The 16394-nt window shown below is 49.6% G+C and overlaps 1 protein-coding gene across 2 annotated transcripts in view; it reads left to right on the forward strand.

Moving 5' to 3' along the window:
* Positions 1 to 589: 589 nt before the first annotated feature.
* WTAP (WT1 associated protein) overlaps positions 590 to 16394 on the forward strand; it is a 115661-nt gene continuing 99856 nt past the window's right edge. The window contains exon 1 of one of the 2 annotated variants that reach the window (XM_075339579.1): positions 590 to 944. The gene's annotated coding sequence lies outside the window, so the exon portion shown is untranslated. The remainder of the gene's footprint in view (positions 945 to 16394) is intronic. The other variant, XR_012751611.1, reaches the window with a different exon arrangement.

Below are 16394 nucleotides of genomic sequence, written 5' to 3' on the forward strand. Positions count from 1 at the left end.
TACAGAGGGGGCTGCGGCCCCATCACCATTCCTGCAGCCAGTCCCCAGTACAGCCTACAGAGGGGGCTGCGGCCCCATCGCCATTCCTGCAGCCAGTCCCCAGTACAGCCTACAGAGGGGGCTGCGGCCCTATCACCATTCCTGCAGCCAGTTCCCAGTACAGCCTACAGAGGGGGCTGCGGCCCCATCGCCATTCCTGCAGCCAGTCCCCAGTACAGCCTACAGAGGGGGCTGCGGCCCCATCACCATTCCTGCAGCCAGTCCCCAGTACAGCCTACAGAGGGGGCTGCGGCCCCATCACCATTCCTGCAGCCAGTCCCCAGTACAGCCTACAGAGGGGGCTGCGGCCCCATCACCATTCCTGCAGCCAGTCCCCAGTACAGCCTACAGAGGGGGCTGCGGCCCTATCACCATTCCTGCAGCCAGTCCCCAGTACAGCCTACAGAGGGGGCTGCGGCCCTATCACCATTCCTGCAGCCAGTCCCCAGTACAGCCTACAGAGGGGGCTGCGGCCCTATCACCATTCCTGCAGCCAGTCCCCAGTACAGCCTACAGAGGGGGCTGCGGCCCTATCACCATTCCTGCAGCCAGGGCTCATGTATAGACTTTTTCAGTCTTGAAGCCTATTCTCCAGCCGCACTACGTGAGGCGCTGGGGGAGGGGCTGTGTGTAACATGGAGGCAGGCTGAAGTATCATTTCCTCCTCCGCCGCCATTTTGTGTCGGATGCTTTACAGGAAAGGAAGAGCGCCTTGGAAAACGGGGAGAACAAATCGTTAAGAGCGGGAAACGGAGAGTGTGAGAATCCTTAACGGACCGCGGAAACACCGGTAGAAGCTGCGTGACCGCCACAGAACAAGCGGCTCCACAGGATTCCTCGGTAACGTTCCTGAGCGGGCGGTGAAGACCGCAGGAGCCGCCCGGGCGGAGGAGCTCCCGCTGTAGGTAAGAGGCTCCGTGCGGCACTCGGCGCTGCCAGTCATGAGGCGAGGGGCGACCGCGCTACATGGCGGGGACGCCTCATCTTCCGTGTGGGAATTTGTTGTTTTTCATGTCTAAGTGTTAAAGATGGCGGGCGGAAGATTGTGCGGCCTTCACGGTCCTGACCTCCACTGAGCATGGCGCCTGCAACAGAGCGACTTACTGAGGGCGTGAGATCCCCGGGGGCTGAGGCGCCATACTGGCAGCAGTGTCCCCGAAGATTACTATGGCAGGTGTGTACGTGATTAATCGAGCAGTGCACATCCTAGGATGGGTGGGGGCATCCCTGTGTAATAGAGGGGGTGGGGGGCATCCCTGTGTAATAGAGGGGGTGGGGGGCATCCCTGTGTAATAGAGGGAAGGAGAGGGGGTGGGGGGCATCCCTGTGTAATAGAGGGAAGGAGAGGGGGTGGGGGGCATCCCTGTGTAATAGAGGGAAGGAGAGGGGGTGGGGGGCATCCCTGTGTAATAGAGGGAAGGAGAGGGAGTGGGGGGCATCCCTGTGTAATAGAGGGAAGGAGAGGGGGTGGGGGGCATCCCTGTGTAATAGGGGGAAGGAGAGGGGGTGGGGGGCATCCCTGTGTAATAGAGGGGGTGGGGGGCATCCCTGTGTAATAGAGGGGGTGGGGGGCATCCCTGTGTAATAGGGGGAAGGAGAGGGGGTGGGGGGCATCCCTGTGTAATAGAGGGGGTGGGGGGCATCCCTGTGTAATAGAGGGGGTGGGGGGCATCCCTGTGTAATAGAGGGGGTGGGGGGCATCCCTGTGTAATAGAGGGGGTGGGGGGCATCCCTGTGTAATAGAGGGGGTGGGGGGCATCCCTGTGTAATAGAGGGGGTGGGGGGCATCCCTGTGTAATAGAGGGGGTGGGGGGCATCCCTGTGTAATAGAGGGGGTGGGGGGCATCCCTGTGTAATAGAGGGGGTGGGGGGCATCCCTGTGTAATAGAGGGGGTGGGGGGCATCCCTGTGTAATAGAGGGGGTGGGGGGCATCCCTGTGTAATAGAGGGAAGGAGAGGGGGTGGGGGGCATCCCTGTGTAATAGAGGGGGTGGGGGGCATCCCTGTGTAATAGGGGGAAGGAGAGGGGGTGGGGGGCATCCCTGTGTAATAGAGGGGGTGGGGGGCATCCCTGTGTAATAGGGGGAAGGAGAGGGGGTGGGGGGCATCCCTGTGTAATAGAGGGGGTGGGGGGCATCCCTGTGTAATAGGGGGAAGGAGAGGGGGTGGGGGGCATCCCTGTGTAATAGGGGGAAGGAGAGGGGGTGGGGGGCATCCCTGTGTAATAGAGGGGGTGGGGGGCATCCCTGTGTAATAGAGGGGGTGGGGGGCATCCCTGTGTAATAGAGGGGGTGGGGGGCATCCCTGTGTAATAGAGGGGGTGGGGGGCATCCCTGTGTAATAGAGGGGGTGGGGGGCATCCCTGTGTAATAGAGGGGGTGGGGGGCATCCCTGTGTAATAGAGGGGGTGGGGGGCATCCCTGTGTAATAGAGGGGGTGGGGGGCATCCCTGTGTAATAGAGGGGGTGGGGGGCATCCCTGTGTAATAGAGGGGGTGGGGGGCATCCCTGTGTAATAGAGGGGGTGGGGGGCATCCCTGTGTAATAGAGGGGGTGGGGGGCATCCCTGTGTAATAGAGGGGGTGGGGGGCATCCCTGTGTAATAGAGGGGGTGGGGGGCATCCCTGTGTAATAGAGGGGGTGGGGGGCATCCCTGTGTAATAGAGGGAATGGGGGGGCATCCCTGTGTAATAGAGGGAATGGGGGGGCATCCCTGTGTAATAGAGGGAATGGGGGGGCATCCCTGTGTAATAGAGGGAATGGGGGGGCATCCCTGTGTAATAGAGGGAATGGGGGGGCATCCCTGTGTAATAGAGGGAATGGGGGGGCATCCCTGTGTAATAGAGGGAATGGGGGGGCATCCCTGTGTAATAGAGGGAATGGGGGGGCATCCCTGTGTAATAGAGGGAATGGGGGGGCATCCCTGTGTAATAGAGGGAATGGGGGGGCATCCCTGTGTAATAGAGGGAATGGGGGGGGCATCCCTGTGTTATACTTGAGCTCCTGTATTTGTATTCATTGCATACACTACTGGCCAGAGACATGAATACCTTCATTTATCTCTGGTTGGAATTATGAAAAGCCACCACTTCTTTTTTTTTTTTTTTTATTTTTTTTTTTTTTAACGGACTGTTGTCTTTGGCCACCTCCCAGTTGTCCATATTCGTAGTTGTGCCACAATGTAATTGGCCAATATTTACAAATGTTCTGTAAAGAAAAGGCTTATCAATAACTGTTTAATTCTACTTATTTTGAAGCAGCTTTCAAACCTAAAGGTACCGTCACACTAAGCGACGCTCCAGCGATCCCACCAGCAACCTGACCTGGCAGGGATCGCTGGAGCGTTGCTACACGGGTTGCTGGTGAGCTGTCAAACAGGCAGATCTCACTAGAAACCAGTGACCAGCCCCCAGCGACGCGTGGAAGCGATACTGCGCTTGGTAACTAAGGTAAATATCGGGTAACCAACCTGATATTTACCTTGGTTACCAGCGCACACCGCTTGGCGCTGGCTCCCTGCACACCTAGCCACAGTACACATCGGGTTAATTACCCGATGTGTAGTCTGGCTATGTGTGCAGGGAGCCGGCATTGACAGCGTGAGAGCGGCGGACGCTGGTAACGAAGGTAAATATCGGGTAACCAAGGAAAGGGCTTCTTTGTTACCCGATATTTACATTGGTTACCAGTGTCCGCAGAAGCCGGCTCCTGCTTCCTGCACATTCAGTTGTTGCTCTGTCACACACAGCGATCTGTGCTTCACAGCAGGAGAGCAACAACTAAAAAATGGTCCAGGACATTCAGCAACAACCAACGACCTCACAGCAGGGGCCAGGTTGTTGCTGGATGTCACACACAGCAACATCGCTAGCAAGTCACAAAAGTCGTGCCTCAGCAGCGATGTTGCTTAATGAGACGTGGCCTTAAGTTTATCAATTTATACTGGTGATATAACCATGTGACCACCTGTCGGTAATGCTCAGCACTGAAGCTTACATACAAGTGCATCTCAATAAATTACAATATCTTCAAAAAGTTAATTTATTTCAGTAATTCAATGCAAAAATGGAAACGTATATATTATATAGTCACAACAGAGTGCTGTATCTAAGCATATTAATGGACAGTTGAGTGGAAGGAAAAAGTGTGGTAGAAAAAGTTGCACGAGCAACCGGCATAACTGCAGCCTTGATAGGATTGTTAAAGGCAACCAATCACCAGGATTTTTATATACAGTATAAGCTAAAGCCAGTGCTATACCGGCACTATCAGGCTGAGTCTATACATGCCTGTAGTGGTCAGCTCGGATGTTTAGGTTTTGAAATCCAAAAAAGTAGTTTATAAAATTAGCTGCTTGTTGAGTGGCAGTTACAATGAAGCAGATCATATATTCAAAGTTATCCCTTCACCCTGTTAGAATTAGCATAAGTATAATACAAAAGATTCACTGTTGCAGGACCTGTGTGAGGTCATACCCATGTGACCAGAAGGAGCTGCGCCTCAGCCAACAAAGTTGGATACCAGGTCACATGGGTATGTCCTCACCACAGGTCCTGCAACAAAGTGGATCGTTTGTATAATACTTATGCTAATTCTAACAGAGGGAGAGCATAACTATGAATATATTATCTGCCACTCAAGCAGCTAACGATTTATTTTTTTTTTAAAAAAACTTTTTACTTTTTTGGATTTGAAAGCCTAAACATCCTAGCTGACCACTAATGGCATGTAGCGAATGAGCCTGATAGTGCCAGCACAGCACTGGCTTTAGCTTATATACGAACATCCTGGTTATTGGTTTCCTTTAAGAAAGGGCCCTTCAAAAATTTGGGAGAGATTCACAAGAAGTAGACTGGTGCTGGAGTCAGTGCTTCCATAGCCACCACACACAGACGTATCCAGGACATGGGCTACAACTGTCACATTCCTTGTGTCAAGCCACTCATGACCAATAGACAACGCCAGAAGCTTCTTACCTGGGCCAAGGAGAAAAAGATCTGGACTGTTGCTCAATGGTCCAAGGTGTTGTTTTCAGATGAAAGTAAATTTTGCATTTCCTTTGGAAATCCAGGTCCCAGAGTCTGGAGGAAGAGTGGAGAGGCCACAATCCAAGCTGCTTGAGGTCTAGTGTGAAGTTTCCACAATCAGTGATGGTTTGGGGAGCCATGTCATCTGCTGGTGTAGGTCCACTGTGTTTTACCAAGACCAAAGTCAGTGCAGCCATCTACCAGGAAATTTTAGAGCAGTTCATGCTTCCCTCTGCCGACAAGCTTTTTGGAGATGGAAATTTCATTTTCCAGCAGGACTTGGCACCTGTCCACACTGCCAAAAGTACCAATACCTGGTATAACCACCACAGTATCTCTGTGCTTGATTGGCCAGCAAACTCGCCTGACCTAAACCCCATAGAGAATGTATGGGGTATAGTCAAGAGGAAGATGAGACACCAGACCCAACAATGCAGACGAGCTGAAGGCTGCTATCAAAGCAACCTGGGCTTCTATAACTCCTCAGCAGTGCCACCGGCTGATCGCCTTCATGCCATGCTGCATTTATGCAGTAATTCATGCAAAAGGAGCCACGACCAAGTATTGAGGCATTTACTGTACCGACTTTTCAGGAGGCGCCATCTTTTCTGAGATAATGACTTTTGGGTTCTCATTGGCTGTAAGCCATAATCATCAACATTAACAGAAATAATTACATGAAATAGATCACTCTGTACTGACGCGATATGTTTCCCTTTTTGTATTGAATTACTGAAATAAGTTAACTTTTTGATATTCTAATTTTTTGAGATGCACTTGTAGCTTGATTGTCAGAACAAAAATACGTCATACAGAAAATATGAAATAACCCCTTAATTACTGGGAGATGTAGTATTTGTGAATGACACTATACATTTTATCATGCAATGTTCTTGAAATCAGGAAAAATTCCAAGTGTGACGTTTAGAGCAAAAATATAATGAAATGCTGTATTTTTTAGGTTTTGCTTTGGCAGCATGAATTATGATTTGGTGGACATACTTAGTTTTGTTTTTTTTCAAATGGTGAAGAAAAATGCGGAAGTTCATAAACAAATTTTGATTGTGTTGCTTCAGTTTCCAGTCAGTGGAGCTGTGTGAGGGCTTGTTTTATGCCCTATAAGGCTAAGTTCACACATCCTGTGTTTTGCATCAGTCACAATCCGTAGTCTTGAGGAATTACGGAATCCTGCAAAATATTTTGCAGGAATCCTGTATTTCCCCATAGACTTCTATTAGTGACGGATTGCGACTGATGACCCTGCGTTGCATCCGCTGCGTCGCGGTCCGTCGTTTTTGACTGACCGCCGAGCGGGGAGCAACGCAGAATGTAACGTTTTTCGGGCCGTCAAAATGAACGCGCCGCGCAGGAATCCGTCGCCATCCGTCAAGCTTGTAATGCATGTCTATAGTGCTGGATTCCGTCGTAATCCGTCTTACAACGGAATCCAGCGCAGGATTCCGTCATGCTCTACTGAGCATGCCCAGCATGCTTGGCACGCCCACTGGGCTGTCCCAAACACAGACGGATCATGACTGATCCGTCAAAAAACGGACGCACAGCGGATGTAACGGACGCAACTGATCCGTTTTTTCACAGGATTCCTGTGAAAGGAATCCTGTGAAAAACACATCAGTTGCATCAGTTGACATCTTGAAAATGACTGATCCGTTGCTGACGGACCTGACGGATTGAAAACACAAGATGTGTGAACTTGGCCTAAGCTGAAGATTTTCTTGATACAATTTTGGGGTATATACAAAATGTGGATCACCTAGTATTGCATTTTTTTTTTATTTATATTTTCATGTGTTCTGACAAATGAAAAATTGCAATTCTGGCATTTTTTTTGTCTTATTACAGTACTTACCAGTTGGGTTCTTTAGTTATATCTTTTGATAGATCTGATTTTTATGGATCTACCACGTGTATTATTTTTAAGTTATCTACTTCTAATGGTGGGTGAAATGGTTGACGCAATGTGGTTTTCTATATAATATATATTTTGTCATCCCTGTTAGGGGGTTAAAACCATTGTTAGTGTTATACCCAGGGCTGTGGAGTCGGTAAACCAAACCTTTGACTCCGACTCCTCAATTTCTCTTGCTCCGACTCAGACTCCTACATATATTGCTTATAGTTAGGTGAAAAATTTATTGTAATACATGAACATGTGTATGTGAACATCAGACATTTCATAGTTTTTATGATACAATAATCAAGATATTTGGATAGAACATAAAATATATTGGAATACAACTTTAGAACACAAACTGTAATAAATTGTAAATATGTAATACACTATGTAATATACAGTAGATTACATATATATCTTTGTGTATATGTATGTATATATATATCACACACACGATATATATGTAATCTACTGTATATTACATAGTGTATTACATATTTACACTTTATTACAGTTTTGTGTGTTGTATTCCAATAAATATATTTTATGTTCTATCTAAATATCTTGATTATTGTATAATAAAAATAATTAAATGTCTAATCTTCACATTGTACTACAATACATTTTTCAATTCAATATAAGCATTATACTAAATGTTATTATTTAGTAAAATATTCAGCACATTCTGCATTGCACTACTGTCCCCAATTTATTATATATTTTAGGAGTCGGAGTCGGTGCATTTTATACCGACTCCGACTCCACAGCCCTGGTTACCGTATATACTGGCGTATAAGACGACTTTTTACCCCCTTAAAATAATGGCTACAGTGGGGGGTCGTCTTATACGCCGGATATACGGGGGGGCGGTGTGTATGTACACTGCAGCGTCCAGGGGAGGTGGGGGCAGCAGCTCTGGAGCACAGGGGAACGCTGCGGCCTGCAGCCTTTGATCTCCTGCACCCGCTCATATAATATGCACAGCCGCTGTCCATCTCCAATGGTGCTGAAATCGCACGCAGTGAGGGGCTGGAGCAGCGGTGCATATTTTATGAGCCTGCGTCCCAGTGTGATCGCACATGTCCCCCATGTGTTAGATTTGGCCCCCAGGCTGCTGCTCATTCTAAAATAAAAAAGCTTTACTTACCCCTGCAGCGTGTCTCCCCGTGTCCCTGCTTCCACTGTGATCAGGCAGAGATCTCAGCCTGCTGTGCCGATCACATGACCGCACTGACAACCAGGAAGTGGAAGAACAGAAGCACGGAGCCAGACAGGAGGGAGCTCAGCGCTGAAGGAGATAAGGAAAGAGGGTTTTATTTTACTATGGGCAGCAGCCTAGGGGCCATATCTGACACAGGGGGACTTGTGCGATCTATAGGGGCCATGGGCAGCACTATGGGGGCGATATCTGACACAGGGGGACTTGTGCGATCTATATAGGGGCCATGGGCAGCACTATGGGGGCGATATCTGACACAGGGGGACTTGTGCGATCTATAGGGGCCATGGGCAGCACTATGGGGGCGATATCTGACACAGGGGGACTTGTGCGATCTATATAGGGGCCATGGGCAGCACTATGGGGGCGATATCTGACACAGGGGGACTTGTGCGATCTATATAGGGGCCATGGGCAGCACTATGGGGGAGATATCTAACACAGGGGGACTTGTGCCCATTATGGGCCCCGGTGAGCTGCTTCTAACCCCCCAGATGTATGCCCTGCCAATCCCCCCCCGCCGATGCCGCGGGTGCTGTACCCGCCGAGCCGCGGGTGCAGGCCCCACAGAGCAGCAGAGTTGTGTGTATTTGTCTGTATGTAGCAGAGTTGTATGTGTTTGTCTGTATGTAGCAGAGTTGTACGTGTTTGTCTGTATGTAGCAGTTGTATGTGTTTGTCTGTATGTAGCAGTTGTATGTGTTTGTCTGTATGTAGCAGTTGTATGTGTTTGTCTGTATGTAGCAGAGTTGTATGTGTTTGTCTGTATGTAGCAGAGTTGTATGTGTTTGTCTGTATGTAGCAGAGTTGTATGTGTTTGTCTGTATGTAGCAGAGTTGTATGTGTTTGTCTGTATGTAGCAGAGTTGTATGTGTTTGTCTGTATGTAGCAGAGTTGTATGTGTTTGTCTGTATGTAGCAGAGTTGTATGTGTTTGTCTGTATGTAGCAGAGTTGTATGTGTTTGTCTGTATGTAGCTGAGTTGTATGTGTGTGTGTTTGTCTGTATGTAGCAGAGTTGTGTGTGTTTGTCTGTATGTAGCAGAGTTGTGTGTGTTTGTCTGTTTGTAGCAGAGTTGTGTGTGTTTGTCTGTTTGTAGCAGAGTTGTGTGTGTTTGTCTGTTTGTAGCAGAGTGTAGTACCATTGTTTCAGTCCAGTTGTGGCTTTATACAGCAGGGAGGAGCATTCCTTGCTGTACTAAGTGAACATTGGAGCGATTGATCTGTCAATGGCCCTTTAAAAACATATTGTACGGCTCTCGCGGAATTAAAATTAACATGTTGCAATCAAAGCAGACTTTTTTTCATTTGGGAGCGGGGTAGTCTTATACAGTGAGTATATCCCAAATTCTATATTTTTAGGGCAGAAGTTGGGGGTCGTCTTATACGCCCAGTCGTCTTATACGCCGGCATATACGGTATACCCAGCAAGAACAGTGTTGCTCAATGTAGGAAAAATCAAAGTCTCCTATGAATTCCAGCCTCAGGCTGATTTTCATAGGAGGGCCAAGTGTAATTGTAACTTCAGCACAGACAACATGCAGGCTTTTGAAATGCTGCTGAAATTTTTTTGAACTCCGACCAAGATAAGAGATTAAAGTCCAATGTTAAGACCTTTTGTCGAGGCAATCTGTAGAAGTGGTGAGGATGACAGGATGGAGGAACATATGGGTCCTGTGTTGTTTTTTTGTTTTTTTTTTGTAATAACTGCATAAACTGACCTGTGTTGCTTGTTTCAAATCCACAACACGTCAATTGTCAATTTTTTGTTCAGATTTTCCCCATAGACTTGCATTAGATGTGGAAAATCTGCAAATAAAAATGCTCGTTTTAAGTGCGTTTTCTTAACAGAAACTAATAAGACACATGTATTCACATGATTGTATCCATAGTTTTGCCAAAGCCAAATAAAAGGATCAAAAATGAAGCAGCTTTAAGTACATGATACACCAACCTGAGATAAAAAAATGCATTTTTAAATACACATGGGGGGAGGCACTCAAAAACATGGAAATACCGCAAATAGCTGCAACATTTCAAAATCACCTAATTATGGGAATATAACTTAACGGGAACCCTCTCACCAGTTATTTGTGTATGAGCTTGATACCACCACGTTACGCAGCTTCTGCTGCATTCTAAAAAGTGGGTTAAACTGTACCCTTTACCAGCATGACCCCACTGAGACCATAAGGTTTAACCATGAGGCTCTTTGTTTGGATTCTAAAAAGTTGTATATTACCGTATTTTTCGCTTTATAAGACGCACTTTTGTTCCCCCAAATTTTGGGGGAAAGTAGGGGGTGCGTCTTATAAGCCGAATATATGGGGGGGTAGATATATATGTACACTGCAGGATCCAGGGGAGGTGGGGGCGCTGTGCTGGGGGCAGGTGAACGCTGCGGCGGCAGCGTTAGATTTCCTGCTCCCGCTCATATAATATGCACAGCCGTTGTCCATCTCCGGTGGTGCTGAAATCGCACCGCAGTGACGGGCTGGGGGAGCGGTGCATATTATGTCTCTGCGTGCCCCTGTGATGGTACATGCCCCCCATGTGTTAGATTTGGCCCCCATGCTGCTGCTCATTCTAAAATATTAAAGCTTTACTTACCCCCTCCAGTGTTTCTCCCCGTGTCCCTGCTTCCACTGTGATCAGGCAGGCAGAGATCTCAGTCTGCTGTGCTGATCACATGACCGCACTGAGAACCAGGAAGTAGAGGAAGAGAAGCACGGAGGGAGACAGGAAGGAGATAAACGCTGGAGGAGGTAAGGAAAGAGTGTTTTATTTTACTATGGACAGCAGCCTGGGGGCGATATCTAACACAGGGGGACTTGTGCGATCTATAGGGGCCATGGGCAGCACTATGGGGGCGCTATCTAACACAGGGGAATGTGTGCAATCCATAGGGGACCATAGGCAGCACAGGGGAATGTGTGCAATCCATAGGGGACCATAGGCAGCACAGGGGAATGTATGCAATCCATAGGGGGCCATAGGCAGCACAGGGGAATGTATGCAATCCATAGGGGGCCATAGGCAGCACAGGGGAATGTATGCAATCCATAGGGGGCCATAGGCAGCACAGGGGAATGTATGCAATCCATAGGGGGCCATAGGCAGCACAGGGGAATGTATGCAATCCATAGGGGGCCATAGGCAGCACAGGGGAATGTATGCAATCCATAGGGGGCCATAGGCAGCACAGCGGAATGTATGCAATCCATAGGGGGCCATAGGCAGCACAGAGGAACGTGTGCCATCACAAGGGGGCTATATTCAATATAAGGGGGCCATATCCAGATTAAGGGGGCTAATTTTAGGATGGGAGGCTATGAGGGACATATACCCTATATGATTTGTTAGAGGGACACTGGCATTATAAGATGGACCCCATTTAACATTAAAAAAAAATAATTCTCTTTTCCTTCAGCAAATTTGGGGGTGCGTCTTATAATGCGAAAAATACGGTATGTCCGGACTAAACCCCCCCCATATCCCCCTAAAAAGCTTTTGAATAGCTCACACTCCGTATGAAAATCCGACCTGCCCAGTCTGATTGCAGCGGCTCGTGTTCCTACTCTCCGCTGTGAATTGCCATCCTCCCGCCCTGCTTCATCTACATAGCCAAAATCTTGTGCACTGTCATCGCGGTTCACGCAGGCGCACTTTGCTCTGCCTTACTGCGGGCAGAGCATGAAACCTGAATGCACATTACTTGGGGTATAGAATAGAAAAGAGTTACTCTTAGGCTATTTTCACACATTGCATTTTTGTAGTATTTATTTCACTTTTCTTTTCATGCAAATTAACAGCTGTTTCTTTGTCGCTCCATTGGGAGACCCAGACACTTGGGTGTATAGCTATGCCTCCGGAGGCCACACAAAGTATTACACTAAAAGTGTAACGCCCCTCCCCTTCTGCCTATACACCCCCCGTGCATCACGGGCTCCTCAGTTTTTATGCTTTGTGCGAAGGAGGCTGACATCCACGCATAAGCTCCACAGCTTAGTCAGCAGCAGCTGCTGACTAGGTCGGATGGAAGAAAAGAGGGCCCATAACAGGGCCCCCAGCATGCTCCCTTCTCACCCCACTTTGTCGGCGGTGTTGTTAAGGTTGAGGTACCCATTGCGGGTACACAGGCAGGAGCCACATGCTGTTTTCCTTCCCCATCCCTTAATGGGCTCTGGGTGAAGTGGGACCCGGATCGGTCTCCAGGCACTGGGACCGTGCTCCCTCCGCAGCCCCTGGGAATCTGCTGGATAGGAGCTGGGTATCGTCAGGGACAAGACCCTGCTACTATGAGGTACTCTGTGTCCCCGTGGGGACCGCGCATGGAGCGCTTGTGCCATACACATTACAGCACTGCTGGGTGTGTTAGTGCGCCGGGGACTACCGCGCATGGAGCGCTTGTGCCATACACATTGCAGCACTGCTGGGTGTGTTAGTGCGCCGGGGACTACCGCGCGGCCGCTCTTATTGCCGGCCGCGCTTATAACTTTAGTCCCCGGCTTCTGCGGCCTAGTGTCGTATATTCCCGCCCACAGGCCTGCCAGTCAGGGGAAGGGCGGGACGCTGCACAGATCGTCAGCGCTGAGGGCTGGAGCATACATTAGTATCCTCCTCCCTCCTCACTCAGTACACTGGGGCACTAGATTCCCGCACTTTTCTTGGGCACGCCCACGGTCCCCTCCTCCCCACAGAACGCCGGCAGCCATTCCTGTCAGCGATTCAGACGCTGGAGAGGAGAGACAACACAGGGAGACCCAGGCAGGGAATCTGGTGATCACACAACCGCTCTGAGCGGTCGGTAAGCAGCACCTGTTGTGCTGGCCCCACTGAGTGCCGAAGTGTGTATATGTATATATGTATATATGTATATATGTATGTATATATATATATATATATATATATATATATATATATATATATATATATATATATATATATATATATATATATATATATATATATATATATATATATACATATATGCGCTTATAGGCTATACATTTGCACTGTACGGTCGCTCTGTTGATTTTTGGCTTTATACCCTCCTGGATTGTTCTCAGAGGAGACAACAGCATGTCGTCTGCAAAAAGCAAGGGTGCCAAAGCACAGGCGTACTTTGCAACCTGTACCTCATGTGCAGCTAAACTACCGGCAGGTTCCACTGACCCTCATTGTGTGCAATGCTCGGCCCCTGTGGCACTTGCTCAGCCGGAGCCTCTGCTAATGGTGGCCCAGGTGGAACCACCTGCTACCACTGTCCAGGTGACAGGGACGGAGTTTGCAGCTTTTGCTGACAAACTGTCTGAGAGTATGGATAAATGGTCTGCTAAAATACTAGAAGCCTTACAGTCCAGACCGGTGATTCAGGCCCCGGGCACTGTTCAATCTTTGACCCCTGGTCCCCCTCAATTGGAACAGCAAAGTGCCCCTGGGGTGACCCATAGGTCCCAGGGTGAGGTCTCTGACACGGACCGCAGTCCCAGGCCGCTCAAGCGGGCTCGCTGGGAAATTCCCTCCACCTCATCACACTGTTCAGGGTCTCAGCAGGACTCTCTGGAGGATGAAGCGGAGGTAACAGATCAGGATTCTGATCCTGAAGCCGCTCTCAACCTTGATACACCTGACGGTGACGCTGTAGTGAATGACCTTATAGCAACCATCAATCAGGTGTTGGATATTTCTCCCTCAGCTCCTACAATTGAGAAGTCAGCGTCTCAGGAGAAATTCCGTTTCAGGTTTCCCAAGCGTACATTGAGTACGTTCCTGGATCACTCTGACTTCAGAGAGGCAGTCCAGAAAAACCGGGACTGTCCAGACAAGCGTTTTTCCAAGCGCCTTAAGGATACACGTTATCCCTTCCCCCCTGATGTTGTCAAGGGCTGGACTCAGTGTCCTAAGGTGGATCCTCCAATCTCCAGACTGGCGGCTAGATCCATAGTTGCAGTGGAAGATGGGGCTTCGCTCAAAGATGCCACTGACAGACAGATGGAACTATGGTTGAAAAACATCTATGAAGCTATCGGCGCGTCTTTTGCTCCAGCATTCGCAGCCGTATGGGCACTCCAAGCTATCTCAGCTTGTCAGGCGCAGATTAATACAGTCACACGTACATCTGCCCCGCAAGTGGTGTCCTTAACCTCTCAGGCGTCGGCGTTTGCGTCCTACGCCATTAATGCTATCCTGGACTCTGCGAGCCGTACGGCGGTAGCATCCGCCAATTCGGTGGTAGTCCGCAGGGCTATGTGGCTACGTGAATGGAAGGCAGATTCTGCTTCCAAAAAGTTCTTAACCGATTTGCCATTGTCTGGCGACCGCTTGTTTGGTGAGCGATTGGATGAAATCATTAAACAATCCAAGGGAAAGGACTCATCCTTACCCCAGTCCAAACCAAACAGACCTCAACCACGGAAGGTACAATCGAGGTTTCGGTCCTTTCGGACCGCGGGCAGGTCTCAATTCTCCTCGTCCAAAAGGCCTCAGAAGGATCAGAGGAACTCCGATTCATGGCGGTCTAAGTCACGTCCTAAAAAGACCGTCGGAGGAGCCGCTCCCAAAGCGGCCTCCTCATGAATTTCGGCCTCCTCAAACCGCATCCTCGGTCGGTGGCAGGCTCTCCCGCTTTTGCGACGCCTGGCTGCCACAGGTAAAAGACCGATGGGTGAGAGACATTCTATCTCAAGGTTACAGGATAGAGTTCAGCTCTCGTCCTCCGACTCGTTTCTTCAGAACATCTCCACCCCCCGAAAGAGCCGATGCTCTTCTGCAGGCGGTGTGCACTCTGAAGGCGGAAGGAGTGGTGATCCCTGTTCCTCCTCAGCAACGGGGTCACGGTTTTTACTCCAACTTGTTCGTGGTGCCAAAAAAGGACGGATCCTTCCGTCCTGTTCTGGACCTAAAACTGCTCAACAAGCATGTGAAAACCAGGCGGTTCCGGATGGAATCGCTCCGCTCCGTCATCGCCTCAATGTCCCAAGGAGACTTCCTAGCATCAATCGACATCAAAGATGCTTATCTCCACGTACCGATTGCACCAGAGCATCAGCGCTTCCTGCGTTTCGCCATAGGGGACGAACACCTTCAGTTCGTGGCACTGCCTTTTGGCCTGGCGACAGCCCCACGGGTCTTCACCAAGGTTATGGCAACAGTGGTGGCAATCCTACACTCAGGGACACTCGGTGATCCCTTACTTAGACGATCTACTTGTCAAGGCACCCTCTCAAGGGGCATGCCAACACAGCCTGAACATCGCTCTGGAGACTCTCCAGAGTTTCGGGTGGATCATCAATTTTCCAAAGTCAAATCTGACACCGGTCCAATCACTGACATATCTTGGCATGGAGTTTCATACTCTCTCAGCGATAGTGAAGCTTCCGCTGAACAAACAGCGTTCACTACAGACAGGGGTGCAATCTCTCCTTCAAGGCCAGTCACACCCCCTGAGGCGCCTCATGCACTTCCTAGGGAAGATGGTAGCAGCAATGGAGGCAGTTCCTTTTGCGCAGTTTCATCTGCGCCCACTTCAATGGGACATTCTCCGCAAATGGGACAGGAAGTCGACGTCCCTCGACAGGAACGTCTCCCTTTCGCGGGCAGCCAAGGCTTCCCTTCAGTGGTGGCTTCTCCCCACTTCTCTGTCGAAGGGGAAATCCTTCCTGCCCCCATCCTGGGCGGTGGTCACGACGGACGCGAGCCTGTCAGGGTGGGGAGCGGTCTTTCTCCACCACAGGGCTCAGGGGACTTGGACTCAGACAGAGTCCTCCCTTCAGATCAATGTTCTGGAGATAAGGGCAGTGTATCTTGCGCTAAAGGCGTTCCAGTCGTGGCTGGAAGGCAAACAGATCCGAATTCAGTCGGACAACTCCACAGCGGTGGCATACATCAACCACCAAGGCGGGACACGCAGTCGGCAAGCCTTCCAGGAAGTCCGGCGGATTCTGCTGTGTGTGGAAGCCACAGCCTCCACCATATCCGCAGTTCACATCCCGTGCGTAGAAAACTGGGAAGCAGACTTTCTCAGTCGCCAGGGCATGGACGCAGGGGAATGGTCCCTTCACCCGGACGTGTTTCAGGAGATCTGTTGCCGCTGGGGCATGCCGGACGTCGACCTAATGGCGTCCCGGCACAACAACAAGGTCCCGACATTCATGGCACGGTCTCAAGATCACAGAGCTCTGGCGGCAGACGCCTTA

This window comes from Anomaloglossus baeobatrachus, chromosome 3 (assembly GCF_048569485.1).
Source record: "Anomaloglossus baeobatrachus isolate aAnoBae1 chromosome 3, aAnoBae1.hap1, whole genome shotgun sequence".
In the NCBI taxonomy this organism is placed as follows: Eukaryota; Metazoa; Chordata; class Amphibia; order Anura; family Aromobatidae; genus Anomaloglossus; species Anomaloglossus baeobatrachus.